Source organism: Pygocentrus nattereri, chromosome 14, assembly GCF_015220715.1.
Source record: "Pygocentrus nattereri isolate fPygNat1 chromosome 14, fPygNat1.pri, whole genome shotgun sequence".
In the NCBI taxonomy this organism is placed as follows: domain Eukaryota; kingdom Metazoa; phylum Chordata; class Actinopteri; order Characiformes; family Serrasalmidae; genus Pygocentrus; species Pygocentrus nattereri.
In genome coordinates this window covers 27,288,393-27,307,806 of record NC_051224.1, presented here as the reverse complement: position 1 = coordinate 27,307,806, position 19,414 = coordinate 27,288,393, and the positions used below count along the sequence as shown (strand labels likewise).

The window sequence follows — 19,414 nt, the reverse complement described above, 5'->3', positions numbered from 1 at the left end:
TTGAGAGGTCAAAGTCACAAACAAGCCTTCGCGAAACAGCTTGGAGAGAACAGCCAATATTCTCTGACACGTACATTTCTGCCCCTGGTTTTATACCTGCGGTGGACGTGTAGCCCATATCTGGTTTCTGTTAAGATAGCCCCAGTTCAATGTATGGATCCTCTCAAGCCATATTAGGTATTTAACCTACATTCTTCTCCAAAATGACCCTTGGTCATCTTGGTCATCTGCTTGCATTGTTTATCATTCAGGGGGCCCCTTGGCCAGATGCCTCCTTTATCTGCTCCACTGATACCCTATTGTCCTACTACTGTTTTAGTCAGAGGCCCACAGAATGAACTCACCAGGATCTACACAGTACAATAACCAATATAATAGAAATTAATGTTACAACTATAGAATTAATAAGATCAAATTCACCACACTCATTTCAAACAGCTTGGCCAATCAACCATCCAAACAAGAAGCTTAATTCAGCTTTGGGACTTTTTAGCGTTGAACAGTTTGTTTTTTGCAGATTAAACATGTAAGTATAATAGCTTAGTGCTTATAAATGCAAGTAAGTCTCCACATGATTGATGTTTGTCTCAAATCTTTCATTTTGCCTTTTCATTAGCTACTAGCTAGGCAAGATTGTTGTCTGAATTGCTTTGGTGGTCATCAGTCTGCACGTCAGTCTATAACATTACAGGTTGTTGAATTAACAGATCTACATACAACTCCAACATTTAACACCGTTTATTATTAAAACTGTGTTAGAACGATCAACAGAGCTTTTGCTTTATTTTATTGCAAAGGAGGATTTTTTTATTTTTGCTTAATTCTGCTGTGGTACCACAACAGGGCAGTAACAGAGCTGCATATTGCTGACCCCTGACATAGACACAAAAAAACAAAGGTGACACAAGCATGCAATTCTGCGCACCAGTCTAGGCATCTAGGTAATATTTGGTATGAGTAACTCATCCATGACATGATTGTTAACTTAATCAGGAAAAAGAAAAAGGAATATGCATCTCAGGCTTATAAGAACTCAAAAGAGTCATAAGGTTTCTAAAAGAAAATGATTACGTGGGTAAAGTTAACAAGCTACACAGCATTCAATCCTCTTAGCAACTGCTGCTTATGATACTGATACATATTCAGTAATAAAATAAATAGAACAAGTAAAATAAGTATAGCAAGTGTAATATAACTCATAAATGGTGGAGTTTTAACCATCTGCATGCAACTTGAAAAAAATGGTTTTGTAAAGGTTTGGAATATCTTATTTCCACTACTTGATGGGGCTTTGGGTCTATATTTAAAATACCAGTTTAATCAGTAGACGGTAACTTTGTAATGGTTCACAAGTAAACACAATTAAACGTATTTAGATGGCCTCTTCTTCTTATGGAAACCAATGATTAATTAGCATTTGTAGTTGCTATGAGTTTTAGGAGTTTGATTTTCTATAAAAAAAAAAAAAAAAAAAAAAGGAGTTTTTCTGGCCCACTTCACTGGACCCACAGGAAAGGGGTGCATTACTGAGGTCCTTCCAGAGTTCAAACTTGTGATTAAGAGGTGTCATAAGCCCCCTCAGGTCAGTAAATGACTCTGACAGAGTGTAGCAAAACTGAAAATTTGTGTCTTGCCTTAATCCCAATTCATGGTACACTGGTAAAAATAATTCAGCATATTACTTAAATTTAGTGTAACATTTTTACACTTAAAAATAATGAGTTTATTTGAATGCTATCAAATTGGTCATAACAACTGTAACAAGGAGCGAGGTAGCGGACGCAAGTGCGGAGGTAAGCGACTTTTATTGAGGGCAAATCCAAAATCAGGGTCATAACGGTCCAGGGTCAAAGAGCCAACACGAACAGATTGCGGGTAAGACATGATAAACAGCTGGTTACGGCAAACACCAAAACGACAAGCATACAACGACCAGTGAAAACAAAGGGCAAACACAGGGCTTAAATACACAGAACAATGAGGGACAGGTGAAAACAATCAGGGGCGGAGTTACAAAACCAAAACATGAGCACATGGACAGGACTGGGAGGGGCCAATCGTGACAGTTCCCCCCCCAAAGGCACGCACACCGAGGCGTGCCAACCAAAAAACAGAACAAAAACAGACACAAAAGACCAAAAACCAAAACAAACTACACACAGAGACAGGCAAAGACACAGGAGCAGAGGCAGAAACGGGCACCGAGGCAGAACCACAAGAGGAAGAACCACAAGAGGCAGGAACAGACACAGACGGAGACACACCAGACACAGGAACAGACGAAACAGAACGAGGACAAAAAACGGAGGGAGGACGAGGAGGCACAACAAAAAACGACGCCGACCGAGAGACGACCGGAGACACATGTAGCCCTGGCATGTTCGGCACTCCTGTGTGTGTGTGCGTAACGGATTAGGGCGGAGACAGGCAATCACGGGGGCAGCTGGGGTCCTGTGGTTCAGGTATTTAGGTAGACAGCCCGGGGTCCTTAGGGCAGGGCAGTGTGGCTAGGCTAACAGCAGAGCGAGTGACAGCGTTTGGACGAGGAGCTGTTTGTGTCAGGCATGCACATTGTAAAGGTACGTGGTGTTTGTGTGTAGACACTCGACTATAAGTACAATACTACTAGTTAGTGTTTAAGGTGTCTTTATGCTTGCAAAGTGTGGGACCAGCATGGAGGAGACGCCGTGACTCCCTGTAGCGTGTTCATTGTTGGAAAGCAGAGCTGAGGTGGTGTGCGGTGCCGTGACCGTGTTTACTGTGCAGTCCAGGGCATATTGGGACCACATGAAGGTATGTACATCTGTCTGATATTTCTCGCCTATGGTGTTTTAAATTCAGTATGGTAGTGACATGATGGCTTATTCTCTTTGTTTGACAGCTGAGCTAGCCTCCGATCGACACTGGTCATTTTATAACGCAGATCATACGGCACTTGGGTTGCCAGCTGCTTTTTCTTGGTTTCCTACGTGTGTTCTTTGTTTTAGTACTGTTTGTTTTTATATTTTTATTTCTTTTGTCTCCGTGGTTTTGTGATTTGTACTCCTGTTTTATATGCTCAAAGGTGGTCGAAGTATGTACTGGGCTAACCGTGTGGAGTTGGGATATTGCTAATTTGGGTATCCACTAGTGTGATTTTTGCAGTGCAATGTAGAGTGAGTGCTATGTGCAATATAGTGTGTCACTGGTTTTAAAAATTCTTCACGTGTGGTAAGGATATCTTATATGGGACTCCCAACTCCAGCACTTTGCCCAGCAAGGTAGTGGTTTTTACTTTCTTTTATGGATCAAGCTGATACGAATACTGACAACTTCTGGGACAATTAATAAACTGTTTGACTTGTATTATTCTAAGGCGGTGTGGTCTGAGATTATTAAGGTACACGGAGCTTCCCCTCGCTCCAGGTCTAAACCCAGGGGTGGCGTAGTCTGGCAATAGATAACTTTGGGGCGCCACATTCTGGCGTAGTCGGCAGGATAGAACTAGGTTCCTGAAGTTGTTTTCCTGTCAGTTTGGTTCCAAGCGCATTTGAGCTACAGGAGTAGTTATTTATTTTTTTGAGAGAAAAGCAGCTGGCAATTCAAAAGAGGATCTCATCAGGACCCGACCATGGAGGACGAGCTGCAGAGGTTGCGGGAACAGGTGGAGCGGCTCCAAAGGGACAATGAGAGACTCTCCGTGGCACAAAATGGAGGTACTGGGGACAGCAACAGGGAAAATGGTACCCAACCTGCACGTCGAGAGCAGGCATTTTATTTGCCAAGAGAGAGAAAGTGTTCCAAGTTTTCCGGCTCTGCAGTGGTAGGTGCTCTTCCTGTAGAAGAGTGGGTGGAAGAGGTCCAAAGCTGTATCCGATCTAGAGGCATGTCTGATTTGGACAAAGCACTGTTTTTATTTGATCATTTAGAAGGGGGGGCTCGTAACGAAATTAAGTACAGACCTGTTGCTGTTAGAGAAAACCCAGGGGAAATTATTAAGGTCTTAAGGGAGGTTTATGGGTGTACTAGGTCGTATGTGTTTTGGCAGCAGCGGTTCTTTGACAGAAAGCAGAGGGAGGGTGAGTCTCTGTTTGAGTTTTCCCATGCATTAATGGAACTCATGGACAAAGTTAAGCAATGTAAGAGTGATGCCATTGTGGACCCTGACACTGTTTTAAGAGACCAGTTCTGTGAGAACGTTAGAGACTCTGCTTTGCGTAGGGAACTTAAAAAGCTTGTGCGAACTGAGGATAAGGTAACTCTGTTAGATGTACGGCGGGAAGCCATTAGGTGGATGGAGGAGGGCCAGTCAGGTCGTGACCGGGGACAGCGGGTAATGGGTCACAGTAGTGAGATTCAGCTTACCTCCCAGTGTGAGGCCGCTGTTGTACCGTCACCTGAGTTGGTTGAGTTAAAAGAGTTGGTGTTAAAACAACAGGCACACTTAGATATGTTGGTCAGACATCTAGGGCCATTTAACCAGAGTTTGTATGCTCCCTCTGTACGCGGAGGCAGTCGTTTTAAACGTACGCCTGAGGGCCAGCCTATTTGTAATAAGTGTGATAGATCAGGCCACATAGCCCGCTATTGCCCGGGCTCCCCCCCTCCAGATAGCAATAGGCCAGTTCGCCAGGCGTCACGTAGCATTCCTAGCCAGCCGGAAAACTAGAAATTCCCAGTGTGCAGAGCCACACACTGGGAAGGACTGGTTCTGGCTCAGTCCCTTGTGCTTCCTCCTCTTATAGTCAGCTTGTAGGAAATTGTCCCGTGCTGCATGTTTCTATAGGAGGTATTTCAGTTCCTTGTTTAATTGATACTGGGTCAATGGTTACAACAATTACTGAGGGCTTCTTTGTTCAACATTTTTCGCACTTACAAACGAAAGACTGTAGGTGGCTGGGTCTAAAAGCGGCGAATGGCCTTGATATACCTTACATCGGTTACCTGGAGTTGGATGTGGTAGTTCTGGGGCAGTGTGTTCCTAAGAGGGGGGTATTGATCGTTAAAGACCCTGAGCATCCAACACTACAGAGTCGCAAGGCAGAAATACCTGGGTTGCTGGGAATGAATGTGCTTAGGGACTGCTACCGGGTGTTGTTTGAAAAGCATGGTTCTCAGCTGTTTCATTCCCCCTTAGTGCGGGTGGCGTCCCCGGCGGTACGGCATGCTTTGCACCATTGTGAGGCGATGGAAGCGGTTCTTAATGCCACTACACCATTTAAGGCCAAGGTGCAGGGTAGGTCTGCAGTTTGTGTTAGAGCTGGTACCCTTTCCATGGTTCCCGTCACCTGTCCTCAACTAGAATCCATGGAGTTCTTGTTGGAGCCTTTGGGTTACGAAGAGGGGCAGCTTCCAGAGGGCCTGCTCGTGTCTCCCACTCTTGTGGCTGCAAAGAAGGGTCGTTTTTTTGCCCCGGTGGTAAATGTGGGCAGTACGGCTGTGTGGCTTCCACCCCGCCGCATACTTGGCACAGTGCAGGCAGTGGCAGTGGCTCCTCCAGGGCCTATGGCATCTGTTTCTGTAGAACCCTTTTGGGATGACGGCTTAGCTGTTGTAGCCACACAAGAGGCGCTGTGTACTAGCCCTACGGAACCTGCGGTTTCTGATTTTGAGGGGTTGACGGAGGAGCAGGCTGCACAGGTTAAGGCTCTGTTGTCGAAGTACCGGGACATCTTCGCTAAACAAGAGGGAGACTTGGGGTGTACTTCGTTAATCACCCATGACATTCCGTTATTAGATGATGTTCCTGTGCGCCAGCCTTATCGGCGGATTCCCCCGTCCCAGTACGAAACCGTGAAGGCTCACATTCAACAGCTCCTCGATAGCCAGGTAATCAGAGAAAGCAGTAGCCCATTCTCTTCACCTATTGTTTTGGTGTCTAAGAAGGACGGAAGCCTTCGGCTGTGTGTGGATTATCGACAGCTAAACGCAAAGACCCGTCGTGATGCATATCCGCTTCCACGCATAGAGGAGTCCTTGGATGCACTATGTGGTGCTAAATGGTTTTCTACTCTTGACCTGGCCAGCGGCTACAACCAAGTTCCAGTAGCTGAAAAAGATAAGTCCAAAACGGCTTTTTGTACGCCCTTTGGGTTGTTCGAATTTAATCGTATGCCCTTTGGACTCTGCAATGCACCAGGTACATTCCAGCGCCTCATGGAGCGTATGTTTGGGGATTGCCGGTACCAGTCTGTGCTCTTGTACCTGGACGATGTGATTGTGTTTTCGGCTACCGTAGAGCAACACCTGGAAAGACTGGAGGAGGTGTTTTCACGACTGCAAAAGCAGAGCTTAAAAGTCAAATTGTCCAAGTGTCGTTTCTTTCAACGCCAAGTAGGCTATCTGGGCCATGTGGTCTCGGCAGAGGGGGTGACCACTGACCCAGATAAGATTGAAGTGGTCAGGGAATGGAAGCGCCCTGGTCACCTGGCGGAGCTTCGTTCTTTCCTTGGCTTTGCTAGCTACTATCGACGCTTTGTGGAGGGTTTTGCCAAGTTGGCTGCGCCATTACACCATCTGGTTGGGAAGTTGAATGGACCACGGCGGAAAGGTAAAACCCCTCCTGTATCATTGGCTGAATCCTGGAATGATGAATGTGAATGTGCATTCCAATCTTTGAAAGAAAAGCTTACCTCTGCCCCAGTCCTTGCGTATGCTGATTTTAATAAGCCTTTTGTCTTGGAGGTGGATGCCAGCCATGGAGGACTCGGAGCAGTTCTGTCACAAGAACAGGAGGGAAAGGTGCGACCAATTGCCTTCGCCAGTAGAGGGTTGAGGCCCACCGAGAGGAACATGGAGAACTATAGCTCTATGAAGCTGGAACTTTTGGCAGTAAAATGGGCAGTGACAGAAAAGTTTAGGGAATACTTACTTGGCCATCAGTTTACCATTCTTACTGATAATAATCCCTTGAGTCATCTGCAGACTGCCAAGCTTGGAGCAGTAGAGCAGAGGTGGGCATCCCAACTGGCATCCTTTAACTTTACCATCAAGTATCGTCCAGGAAAGCATAATCAGAATGCTGATGCCCTGTCTAGGTAATACGTGGAGCGGTTCGCGGTGGGGACAGTGGTTCCACCACTAGTGACAGCGGCAGTGGTGGAAGAACGGTTAAATGCCCCAAGGAGCCAGTGCAGGGAAGTGGTTGCTTTTCCGGGGCGCTCCCCCAGTGACTTGAGTGCCTTGCAGCAAGCCGACCCAGTAATCGGGCCAATATGGAAATTCTGCAGTGAGGGGCGTCGCCCTGGGGTCGAAGAACGAGAAGCTTTGGGTGGCCTTAGTAAGGGGCTGCTGCGGCAGTGGAACCGGCTAGTGGAGTGTGAGGGTGTACTGTACCGCTTGGTTTATCCCCCAGGAGGCGGATCAGAGTATTCCCAACTCCTTCTCCCACAGTGTTTAAAGAACGAGGTCCTCCGAAGTGTTCATGATGACCATGGCCACCAGGGCACAGAGAGAACCCTTCAGTTGCTGCGGGACCGGTGTTTTTGGGTGAACATGGCTCAAGATGTGGAACGGTGGTGCCAACAGTGCCAAAGGTGCACACTGGGGAAGGCTGTCCAGCCTAAAGTTCGGGCCTTTCAAGGGACGCTACAGGCTGCCCACCCAAATGAAATCTTGGCAATTGACTTCTCAGTCTTGGAGTCTGCCAGTGATGGCAGAGAAAATGTTTTAATTTTAACTGACATCTTCACCAAATATACCCAAGCCATTGCCACTAAAGACCAGAGGGCAAGTACTGTAGCTCAGGCGTTGGTACAACACTGGTTCCATCGGTTTGGCCCCCCAGTCCGCATCCACTCTGATCAGGGGCGGAATTTTGAAAGCTTGTTAATTAAGCAGTTGTGCAGAGTGTACCACATCCAGAAAAGTAGAACTACCCCTTATCATCCTCAAGGGAATGGGCAGTGTGAACGGTTTAACCGTACCCTACATGATCTGCTGCGAACACTGCCATCTGAGGAAAAGAGACACTGGCCACGTCACCTGCCACAGCTGACCTTTGCATACAACACCACCCCTCATCAGACTACTGGACAGACACCTCACTTCCTCATGTTTGGCCGCCACCCAAGGTTGCCTGTGGATTTCCTATTGGGAACTGGTGAGATCACACAGGACCCGGAACCACTGGAGGAATGGGTATCTAAGCATCAGCAAAGTCTTCAGTTGGCACATGAGCATGTGAGGCAGAGGTCAAAGGAGCAGGCTCAGAGGCGTAGTAGGAACAATAATGAGCAAGTGAGGGATGCTGGGTTTGAGGAAGGTCAGCTGGTGTACTTGAAGAATCATGTTACGGGGCGGAACAAGATTCAGGACCACTGGAACTCCGGCATCTTTCAGGTAGTCCGAAAACCCACAGGCACGGGAGTTGTGTATTCGGTGGCCCCAGCCTATGAAGAAGGGCCAATTCGACAAGTACACCGGGTTGAGTTAAGGGCAGTCCCGGAAGAGCAGCAGCGGGGACAAGAGGAGGTAACTCCGATAGTTCCTGAGCCCGACTCGTCTGAGTCACTATCCTCTGACGGGGATTCATCAGCCGGCTTAATAATTCTGCGCATGGGAGAGGAGCCCCAAGAAGCTCTTGAACCATCAATGTCTCCTATTCCGGATGAAGTAGAAGCACTACCGGTCCCGGACCTCCCACGACGCTCAGCTAGGTCTACAGCAGGCCAGCATGCTAACCTTCATCGACTCCCAAGGACAGTTGTGCTAAGGAGTGATGGAGGGTCCTTGGAATAGGACCATTATTTTGGCAGGGCTGCAGGCTGTCATCGTCGGGGCGCCGATTCATTTGGGGGGGGTGGATTGTAGCCCTGGCATGTTCGGCACTCCTGTGTGTGTGTGCGTAACGGATTAGGGCGGAGACAGGCAATCACGGGGGCAGCTGGGGTCCTGTGGTTCAGGTATTTAGGTAGACAGCCCGGGGTCCTTAGGGCAGGGCAGTGTGGCTAGGCTAACAGCAGAGCGAGTGACAGCGTTTGGACGAGGAGCTGTTTGTGTCAGGCATGCACATTGTAAAGGTACGTGGTGTTTGTGTGTAGACACTCGACTATAAGTACAATACTACTAGTTAGTGTTTAAGGTGTCTTTATGCTTGCAAAGTGTGGGACCAGCATGGAGGAGACGCCGTGACTCCCTGTAGCGTGTTCATTGTTGGAAAGCAGAGCTGAGGTGGTGTGCGGTGCCGTGACCGTGTTTACTGTGCAGTCCAGGGCATATTGGGACCACATGAAGGTATGTACATCTGTCTGATATTTCTCGCCTATGGTGTTTTAAATTCAGTATGGTAGTGACATGATGGCTTATTCTCTTTGTTTGACAGCTGAGCTAGCCTCCGATCGACACTGGTCATTTTATAACGCAGATCATACGGCACTTGGGTTGCCAGCTGCTTTTTCTTGGTTTCCTACGTGTGTTCTTTGTTTTAGTACTGTTTGTTTTTATATTTTTATTTCTTTTGTCTCCGTGGTTTTGTGATTTGTACTCCTGTTTTATATGCTCAAAGGTGGTCGAAGTATGTACTGGGCTAACCGTGTGGAGTTGGGATATTGCTAATTTGGGTATCCACTAGTGTGATTTTTGCAGTGCAATGTAGAGTGAGTGCTATGTGCAATATAGTGTGTCACTGGTTTTAAAAATTCTTCACGTGTGGTAAGGATATCTTATATGGGACTCCCAACTCCAGCACTTTGCCCAGCAAGGTAGTGGTTTTTACTTTCTTTTATGGATCAAGCTGATACGAATACTGACAACTTCTGGGACAATTAATAAACTGTTTGACTTGTATTATTCTAAGGCGGTGTGGTCTGAGATTATTAAGGTACACGGAGCTTCCCCTCGCTCCAGGTCTAAACCCAGGGGTGGCGTAGTCTGGCAATAGATAACTTTGGGGCGCCACACACAGGACGAGGAAAACAAGAACGAATAACAGACCACGCAAAAGACAGGGGAACAGGCACCAAGACAGACACAGGAACGGAAATGGGCACGGAAACAGAAACAGGAACAGAAACAAAAGGAGACACAGGAACGGGAACCACAACAGGAACGGGAACCGAGACAGACACAACAGTAGGGAACAGGACAAAACCGGGGACCGAACAGGGCAGAAACAAAGGAACAGAAACAGACAAAGGGGGCACAGAAGGACCACAGGGAACCGAGACAGGAGGAACGGAAGGCCCAGGGGCAACAGACACAGGCGAGGGTGGGATGGGCGGGAACAAAGGGGATGTAATGTCCACGGAGGCAGGCGGGCCTGCTACGACGTCCACGGAGGCAGGCGGCGGGTCCGGAGGCGCGGCGACTGGCGGCGGGTCCGGAGGCGCAGGAGTGCCGCGGGGTGCGGCCACGGGATCAGGAGTGCCGCGGGGTGCGGCCATGGGATCAGGAGTGCCGCGGGGTGCGGCCACGGGATCAGGAGTGCCGCGGGGTGCGGCCACGGGATCAGGCTTTCGGGCTGGGGACCTCTGCTCCAACCTGGAGGAACACACAGACACTGGACCCACTCGGCCGTTCCCAAGGCTCACTCGAGCGATAGGCAGCTCGCAGTGGCGTTTGCAAACGAGTCGAGTTCCAAAAAACGGGTCATCTGAATGCTCCTTCCGTCTCACCTCGACTTGCGCTGCAGGTCGCTCCTCCCTGCAGCGTTGTTCAAGCCGGGTGGACCCAAGGCGCTTATCTGAGCGCTCGTCGCCCGGACACAAGGCAGGAAGGTCCTTCGCTTTCTTGCGGGACCGACGAGACGCTCGTGTTCCCACAGCGCCAGGGGATTCACTCTCACTGGCGGGGCGGCGTTGAAAACAGCCGGAGTTTCGTCCCAACGGAACTGCCACAGGCCAGTGTGTCGCTTACCTGCTGCGTCCATAGGCGGCTGGTCGTTCTGTAACGAGGAGCGAGGTAGCGGACGCAAGTGCGGAGGTAAGCGACTTTTATTGAGGGCAAATCCAAAATCAGGGTCATAACGGTCCAGGGTCAAAGAGCCAACACGAACAGACATGATAAACAGCTGGTTACGGCAAACAACACCAAAACGACAAGCATACAACGACCAGCAAAAACAAAGGGCAAACACAGGGCTTAAATACACAGAACAATGAGGGACAGGTGAAAACAATCAGGGGCGGAGTTACAAAACCAAAACATGAGCACATGGACAGGACTGGGAGGGGCCAATCGTGACAACAACGTAGGAATAATAAGTAAATATAAGTGATATTTTCAATTACATCTGAATGAACTAAATAAAAAAATAAACTAAACAAATTGAGTAAATGTAACTAAAAAATACAATGTGAACTACATTGAAAACCTGAGTAGAAGGTATTACAGGAAATAAGTAAATATTATTCAAAACAACTGTAGGACATAACCACTAATTTACCTATAATTTACTTAAATTAAATGTGTTGTAACTACTGATTTTTTATTACTTAATTTACTAAATTTAAAATTATTTAAAAAATTAACGAGTAATATCTCACAGAGCATGAAAACTTTTATTTAAAAATTAGTTACATTTTACAATTACAATTCTTTGTCACTTATCTTGAACTACCAGCAGTATCTTTCTGGTACATATTGCACATAACCAAAAGGTGCCCCCCCCCCCCCCCCCAAAAAAAAAAACACTTAGCCTACGTTCACTAAGTTACAGCAGCACATTTGAAGTAGTTAAAGGGCAAAAAGCAATACAGCATATATGGCTTAAAGCTGCAACAGGTAACTAATATGTTTTTTACATATTTAATAAAACTGTCACTGTGTTGTGACAGTATAACATGAGACAGTTAATCTGTGAAAAAAACTGAGCTCCTGTCTTCTCCCTGTGGTCCTACTGCCATCTGCAGAAATACACCAACCAATAACAGCCAGGAGGAAGGTCTTAGCACTGGCAATTACCCTCAGTTTTTTCCACAGATTATCTGTCTCATATTATACGGTCATGACATTGTGATTTCTTTAAAAAGTTGCCTACTGCATCTTTAACATGTAGTTATTAGAGAACAATCTCCAATCAAAACATTGGAATTTCTAACAATGACATATTACAATGAAAACTTTGTCCTTGGAAAGTTGAACAGTTAAGTAACTGTGTGAACTGTCTTAAAAGTTTAACTTCAAAACGGGATGCATCATACCTCACTGGAATGATCAAACAAAGAACAAAATGCATATCAATGCAAAATATAAATGTGCAGCCAGAACAACATGAGGTCACACAATCAGTCAAACAGTTTGGGATGAACTGGCAAAAATGAAACCATAGATTGTGGTTACTTGCAGAAGAGCCTCACTGATGACAGGGTGAGAGTGCTCATAAGTGCACATAAGTGCAGATAAGAGTCAACTAAGTCATTAAATTGTTTTTCAGTCTTAGGACCTTTGTTGACAGCTTTCCAGGATCCACTTCAAGAAGTATCTTTTGAAATACCTCAAATATGTATTTTAGAGTTTTGGGGTATTTCAGGTCCAATGCATAAGTTAGTCCAAGCAAGTAGCAGCAGCCCCTGCTGAGATCCCCGAGGTGGTCGAGTACAATGGAGCCCTCAATGACAATTCCCACATTCTCGACTTGTCCACTTTCATCACGCACAAGGAACACAGCCATTGTCTCTGCTGCCAGCTCTTCTTCCACATTGATGGCTCGATGGTTTGTATCTTCAAAATTCTGTAAAAGAAAACATTAGTAGGTAGGGTATCATCGAAAGACAATTATCCAACTAACCATAAATTAGTTTTAGAACTATGACAATAATTGTAATAATAACTTGACATCTAAGGACAATGTACACGCTTATTTCCATACAGACATTGTATGATAATGAAGTCAACTGCAGTGTTTGTGAAAACACGTTGGCATTACCGACGTACTGTATATAGCCTCACAAAAAACTTGAAATCTTCTGACATGCTGACCAGCCTGCTTCTCCTCCAACATTCAAATACATTTCCCACAGGTGGTCTCAAAGTCCTGTTTATCAAACTTCTCACAATCATCATCACCATCAGAATCAGAATTACTGTCAGGCATATCACTGTCCGCTTTAGAAACTAACCATAACAAAAGCAGCTGAAATTTATTGTATGCATAAAATTCTTGTCTACAAATGTAGCTCAGAAGTTTTCACGAACACTGCAGCTGTCCTTAGCTATATGTGTTTGAACCATACTGTAGCTTTGTGTTTGACCACTAGGTGGGACTTAGAGCAAAAAGAGGACTTAGAGCTTGATTAAGGCACCTACATCTTCACCCAGGTGATCAATGAGACATCGGATGACAACTTCTCTGGTTTTTTCAGTAGTTCCACTCTGTTAAATAAAGTAAATGTTTTGTAACAACTGACAAGCTATAGCAGTCAGTCAGTGCATTTTAGCCTTTTAAATTTAATTAATATAATAGTTTTGGTTATACAGAAACCAAAACTTGAGAATCGGTAAAACAATGCTATTTATATTTAAAGTCTTTACATAGTTCTGCACTTTTCTTCCACTAAGAATATACCCAACACTGAATCAGTGGAAAAAGCAATGAAAGAAAAGATTATGCTGGGAAGACTGGTAAAGGAAGGAATGTAGAAAGTGTATGATACATTAAAGTATAAATAAATATTAAAGAAGATTGAGAAACACTGGTGGAATAAAAATGGCTGTATAAGGTATATGATCTTGTGGTGAATGCAAGAGTACAGAGGAGTCAGTTATAAGAGAAGGTAAATAGGCTTAGATAAGAGTGATGTGAAGTCAAGTGAGAGGATCTAAAAAGAGAGGGAAAAAAGCTGAAATACCTGGAGTAAAATGTTCATTTCTGTGCGATGTCTCTCTCCAACAGCACCTTTCTTTTCTTGGAAAATGGCAAGCAGTTTAGGTGTGTAGTGGTCCAGCATGAACATGAATTTTTTTTTTTTTTTTTTTTTTAACCTGTCATGTCTGGCCATTTTTGCAATTGGAATGGTAATCCGAATGTACTGATGTACCAAACATATTTGTTTTCACAAGAAAAGGCTCTATAGGTTACTAAAGCCTATTCTTGTTAAAGATTGTATTTTATTTGTTTGGCCAGGCCTGACAGGCAATAAAAAAAAGGACAGGAAAGAAAGAGAAGAAGGGAGGAGAGAGAAAAAAAAAAAATCATAATAATGATAATTAAGTAAGTAAATAAATAAATAGAAAAAAATAAATAAATAAATAAATAAAAAGAGAAAAAACAAATAAAATAAGTAAATAAACAGACAACTAAATAAAAATAAATAGATAAATAAGTAAGTAAATAAAAAAAATAAAAAAAGGGAGGGGAAAAAAAACAATTATACAGATATACATACATATACATATTCACATATACATATACATATATACACCCAGACATAATTCTATTATTTGCTGCTACATACATACACATGTTTACATATCTATACATATGCCTCTATACATATACACCCACCCACCACACACAATTCTACTGTTTGCAGCAATGTGTATATGTGTGTATATGCGTTCACGTGTCATGTGTCATGGAATGTGCTCAGCAATGAGGGCAAGAAGCCGCAACCATGCCCCCGTGGTCCAGAGACAGATAGGGAAGGACCCGGGGGACCCGGACCATCCACAGCCCATTAGGAACTCAGGAGACCTGAGGCCACATGCTCCGACGGCCACCGCGTGCATGCCCCAGAGGACGAAGAATGGAGGCCCCAGACAGAGCGCCCACAGACAAAGGGCAAGTGACCGGAGAGCCAGAGGCAATGAGCAGCCCACCCCCCCGGCAGGCCAACTTCCCCAGCATGAGCCGAGCATGCGGCCCCCGAGGGCCCAGGCGCCCGAGACCGGCCGACCCCCGGCAGGACCCCCCCCCCCATGCCAGAGAGGCCCAAACCACCCTCAGGAGCAGGGCAGGGACCACGCCAAGATGTCCAGCCATGCACCCAGGGACCCACAGGACACCCATACCCCGGGGGGGGGGGGGCGGAGTTGGCAATATGTGTGAAATGAAAAGAATGTGTGTGAGCTATAGTGCAATTAAAATTGGAGGGACAGAGGCAATGTAGTATTGAATAACAGCACACTGCCACACTGCCCCCCAAGGCCCTCAATGTCTAATGTGTAAATAAAATTGAGGGGCAGGTAGCAGTGAGCAGATAAGTGAGGTCACATCAGCAGCGCCACCCACCATCCACTGAGTGACACCTGCCCCCCAAAGCCCTGTGTGTACTGTACTGTGTCATGAAATGTGTCATTGTAAGGGGGGAAGAAAGGGGAGGAGTGGGACATCACGCATCACAGCGAGCAGAGCCAGGTAGGTGGCCCTACTCACTGCAGCATGGGCCCCCCTCCCCCAGAACCCCCATGTGTAGTGTGATGTTTGACTGAGTGGGAGGAGGGGAAGGGTCAGGATAAGAAAGACCGAGAGGCAGAGAACTACCCCTCGGAGGAAGAGAGCCAGCTGGCGCTAGCTCACTAGGCACCCCGGTTTCCTACACCCGGCCGCGGCGCAGGGAAGGCCGGCCCTGGGCCCGAAGCGGCCACGCCCCCAGGACACCACCGCGCTCCAGGCCGGCGCCCGCCCACACAGCTGACACAGCACAAAACATACACACCCACACGCACACAAGAGACAACAATTATCACACATACACATACTCACGATTACAATACACATACTCACAATTACAATACACATACTCACAATGACAATACAAGCACAAACAACACACACCCACATGCACACAAGAGACAACAATCATCACACATACACATACTCACAATTACAATACACATACTCACAATTACAATACAAACACATACAAACACACACACATACATACCAACACAAACACACTCACCCGCACAAACTTCACACACACCCATATACACGCAAACACAGTGGTCCTGGGTCCAGAACCAACCGGCCCTATGTGGTTGTCCCCCTACTTGAGTGCCCCACCCCTCCTCCCGGGAGGCATCCAGAATCCTGGAATGCCAGACAGACACCCCGGCGCGCCCCAGACCCCCCACCACCCGGCGGTGCGCCCAGGGGGGCACAGACCCCTCCAGCGCAGGGAGGAGCCCAAACGGGGGACGGGCGACTCCAGGCGCCAAGGCCCCAGACCCCGCACCCCGGCCCACACAGAGGAGGCCAGCCCCCCGGACGGGGCCAGCACCCACCCCCACGGGTCCCCAGGTCCCCACCCCAAGACCGTGAGCGCACACATCCAGGCCCCCCACCATCAACAACAGGGCCCGCACACAGAAACCGCAGAGCTGCAGCCCCCATCTCCAGTCCAAGAGCCATCAGACACCGAAAAAAAACCACAGGCATGCAAGACCATATAGCATGCATATAATTTTCAATATAATTACCTGTGCAGTTAGTGCATATATTTGTTTCTCTGAGGCCCATTTGGAACATTCTGTGCCCTGTATAATGTATTCTATGGAGAGTTTTGTATTGTATAAGTTGTAAATTTGGATTTTTAGTAATTTTAAAAGTATTTAGACATATCTGTGTCCAGAAGTTTTCATCCGGGATGATGGAAAGATCTCTCTCCCATTTTGTAATTGGAAGGGATATTGAATCATTAATTTTTAATAATAACTTGTATATTTTTGATAACAGTTTAGGGGTATAGAGGTTTAGAAAGTCTGTTATCCACACAGGGATTTCTAGATTTAGATTACTTAGATTAAATCTTGCCTGTATGATGGACCTCAATTGGTGATATTCCAGAAATTTGCTACTGCTAATTTCATATTTTAAAATAAGATCTTCAAATGAAATAAAGGTCCCATCATGAATAACATGTTCTAAATTATTTATTTCTTTTTCTTGCCATTCTGAAAAATTCAGTACTGTCTTTTTCCGACATATATCGGGATTGTTCCAAATGGGTGTTAATTTACAAGGGATTAGTGAAGACTTAGCCATCTTTAAGAATTCCCACCAGGCTATCAGGGTGGTGCTTATTGTAAGGCTTTTAAAGCAATTGTAATGTTTAATGCTGGAGCTAATGAGAGGGAAGTCAGATATTTTCAATTTCCCACAGAGTGTTTGTTCCAGATCCAGCCATGGACTGTCTGAGCGGTTTGATTTCATCCACCTTGAAACATACTGTAGTCTATTGGCTAAAAAATAGTGATAAAAATTTGGTAGTTCTAGACCACCGCTGCATTTTAGCTTTTGTAAAGTCTTCAAGCTTATTCTAGATGTTTTACTTTTCCATAAAAATTTAGAAATATATGAGTCTAGCGACTTAAACCAAGCAATAGAAGGTTTATTAGGGATCATTAAGAACAGATAATTTACTTTAGGCAGAATCATCATTTTTATTGTGGCAACTCTCCCCATGAGAGATATAGGTAGAGAGTTCCAACGTGTGAGATCGTCCTCTATTGTTTTTAGTAGAGGAATATGGTTCAGTCGTACCAGATCTAACAGCCTGGGAGAAAAATTTATACCTAGATATCTAATGTTGCCCGACTGTAGTGATGTAGTTATGATGTTCTGAAATTTACAATTCAGAGGCAAAACTGTTGATTTACTCCAATTAATGGAGTAATCTGATACAGATGAGAACTTATCTATAAGTGTGATTGTCTTTAGAAGAGCGGTTTGTGAGTTCCCGAGGAAAAGTAATACATCATCATTTTCCTTTGATTCCTTTGATGTTTACATTCTGTCGGATTTTTGCTGCTAGTGGCTCAATGAAGATGATAAACATTGAGGGAGAGAGTGGGCAACCTTGTCTAGTTCCCCTCTGCAGACTGAAGCTTTGTGAAATAAGATCATTTGTCCTAACCCGTGCATTTGGAGAGCTGTATAATGTTTCGATCCAGTTTATAAAGGATGGGCCAAATCCAAATTTATGTAGAACTGCTAACAAAAATTTCCAATTTACCCTGTCGAATGCTTTCTCTGCATCTAAAGAGACTACTATTTTTTCTAATTTGTTAATGGAACAGTAATCTATTATATTTATTAGTCGGCGTGTGTTATCGGCCGAGTGCCGGCCCTTGATAAAACCTGTTTGGTCCGAATGTATAATATATGGAGTGATTTTTTCTAATCTTCTTGCGAGAACTTTGCAAATAATTTTAAGGTCTACATTAATAAGAGAGATTGGGCGATAGCTAGATGGAAGTGTTGGGTCTTTGCCTGGTTTAAGAAGCAGGCTAATGTTGGCTGAGTTCATGTTTGGAGAGATTGTGTGGTTATTCTTGATTTGAGTCACCATCCTGAAAAAAGTAGGTTCTAACACAGGCCAAAATTCTTTATAGAATTCTGCTGGGAAACCGTCTGGGCCTGGGGCTTTATTATTTGGAAGGTGCTGTATTGCCTTATAGAATTCAGATGATGAAAACGGTGAATCAAGAGTTGTAATCTGATCCTCATTTAATTTAGGAAGATTTATGTCATTAAGAAATTCTTCAATTTCAGCATCAGATGGATTAATCTGTGATGAGTATAAGGCTTCATAAAAGTCTTTAAAGGAGTTATTTATTTGTTGTGGGTCATGAGTAATATTACCGACCGAGTCTTTAATAGAGTGAATAGCTGTTTTTTCTTTATTCAGTTTTAACTGATTGGCCAGGAATTTTCCAGATTTATTTCCATGTTCAAAGTTTTCCAGACGCAACCTCTGCAACAGAAATTGTGTCTTCTTATCAAGTATTTCATTTAATTCCAATTTAAGTTTCCTCAGGCTGTTAATTATATTTTCTTGTGGTGATGCAGCATAGGCATTTTCTAAAGATTTAATTTTCTGTTCCAATTCTAATATAAGTGTTTTTTCTTTATTTTTCTTATGTGCGCAGTAAGAAATTATTTTACCCCGCATTACTGCCTTTCCTGCTTCCCATAGAACACATGGCAATATTTCCGGCAGATTATTTTGTTCTAAGTATATAGCCCACTCTCGTTTAAAATAATTAATGAAATCTTGTTCTTTAAGTAATGATGTATTAAATCTCCAGTTCCTAGTTGGTGGTGTAACTCGTTTCTGTGTCAGAGACATAGATACAGGTGCGTGATCACTAATAGTGATAGGATGTATCTGAGTGTCTGTGATTTCCGTCATCATGGAGCTACTGACTAAAAAGTAATCCAAGCGGGAGTGGGAGTGATGTACTTGTGAGAAAAAACTATAATCTCTCAGAGTGGGGTGATGTGAGCGCCAAGCATCGCAAAGACCAAAATCCTTCATGAGGGATCATCAACATTTGGTCCATATATACTGGCAATACATAAATCTATATTCTGAATAGATAGATTAAGTATTATAAATCTGCCTTCGGGGTCTGATATCGTGTTTCTAATAGAGAAGTTTATCCTTTTGTTAATTAATATAGCTACACCTCTTTGTTTAGAGTTGTAACAGGCTGAGTACATATGAGGAAACTGTGAAGAGGAGAGTGTGTGTGCAGATGTTCTGGACACATG

General features: G+C 44.9%; 3 long non-coding RNA genes across 3 annotated transcripts; 2 read left to right on the top strand and 1 right to left on the bottom strand.

Moving 5' to 3' along the window:
- Positions 1 to 2,377: 2,377 nt before the first annotated feature.
- Positions 2,378 to 3,354, top strand: LOC119265117. The gene is made up of 2 exons (XR_005131411.1): positions 2,378 to 2,793; positions 2,882 to 3,354. It is a non-coding gene; the product is annotated as an uncharacterized LOC119265117 (long non-coding RNA).
- A 5,033-nt stretch (positions 3,355 to 8,387) lies between these two features.
- On the top strand, positions 8,388 to 9,774 carry LOC119265114. The gene is made up of 2 exons (XR_005131409.1): positions 8,388 to 9,213; positions 9,302 to 9,774. It is a non-coding gene; the product is annotated as an uncharacterized LOC119265114 (long non-coding RNA).
- Positions 9,775 to 11,791: 2,017 nt separating this feature from the next.
- Positions 11,792 to 13,869, bottom strand: LOC119265083. The gene is made up of 3 exons (XR_005131380.1): positions 13,767 to 13,869; positions 13,225 to 13,290; positions 11,792 to 12,649 (listed from the first exon to the last, which is right to left on the bottom strand). It is a non-coding gene; the product is annotated as an uncharacterized LOC119265083 (long non-coding RNA).
- Between the last annotated feature and the right edge of the window lie 5,545 nt (positions 13,870 to 19,414).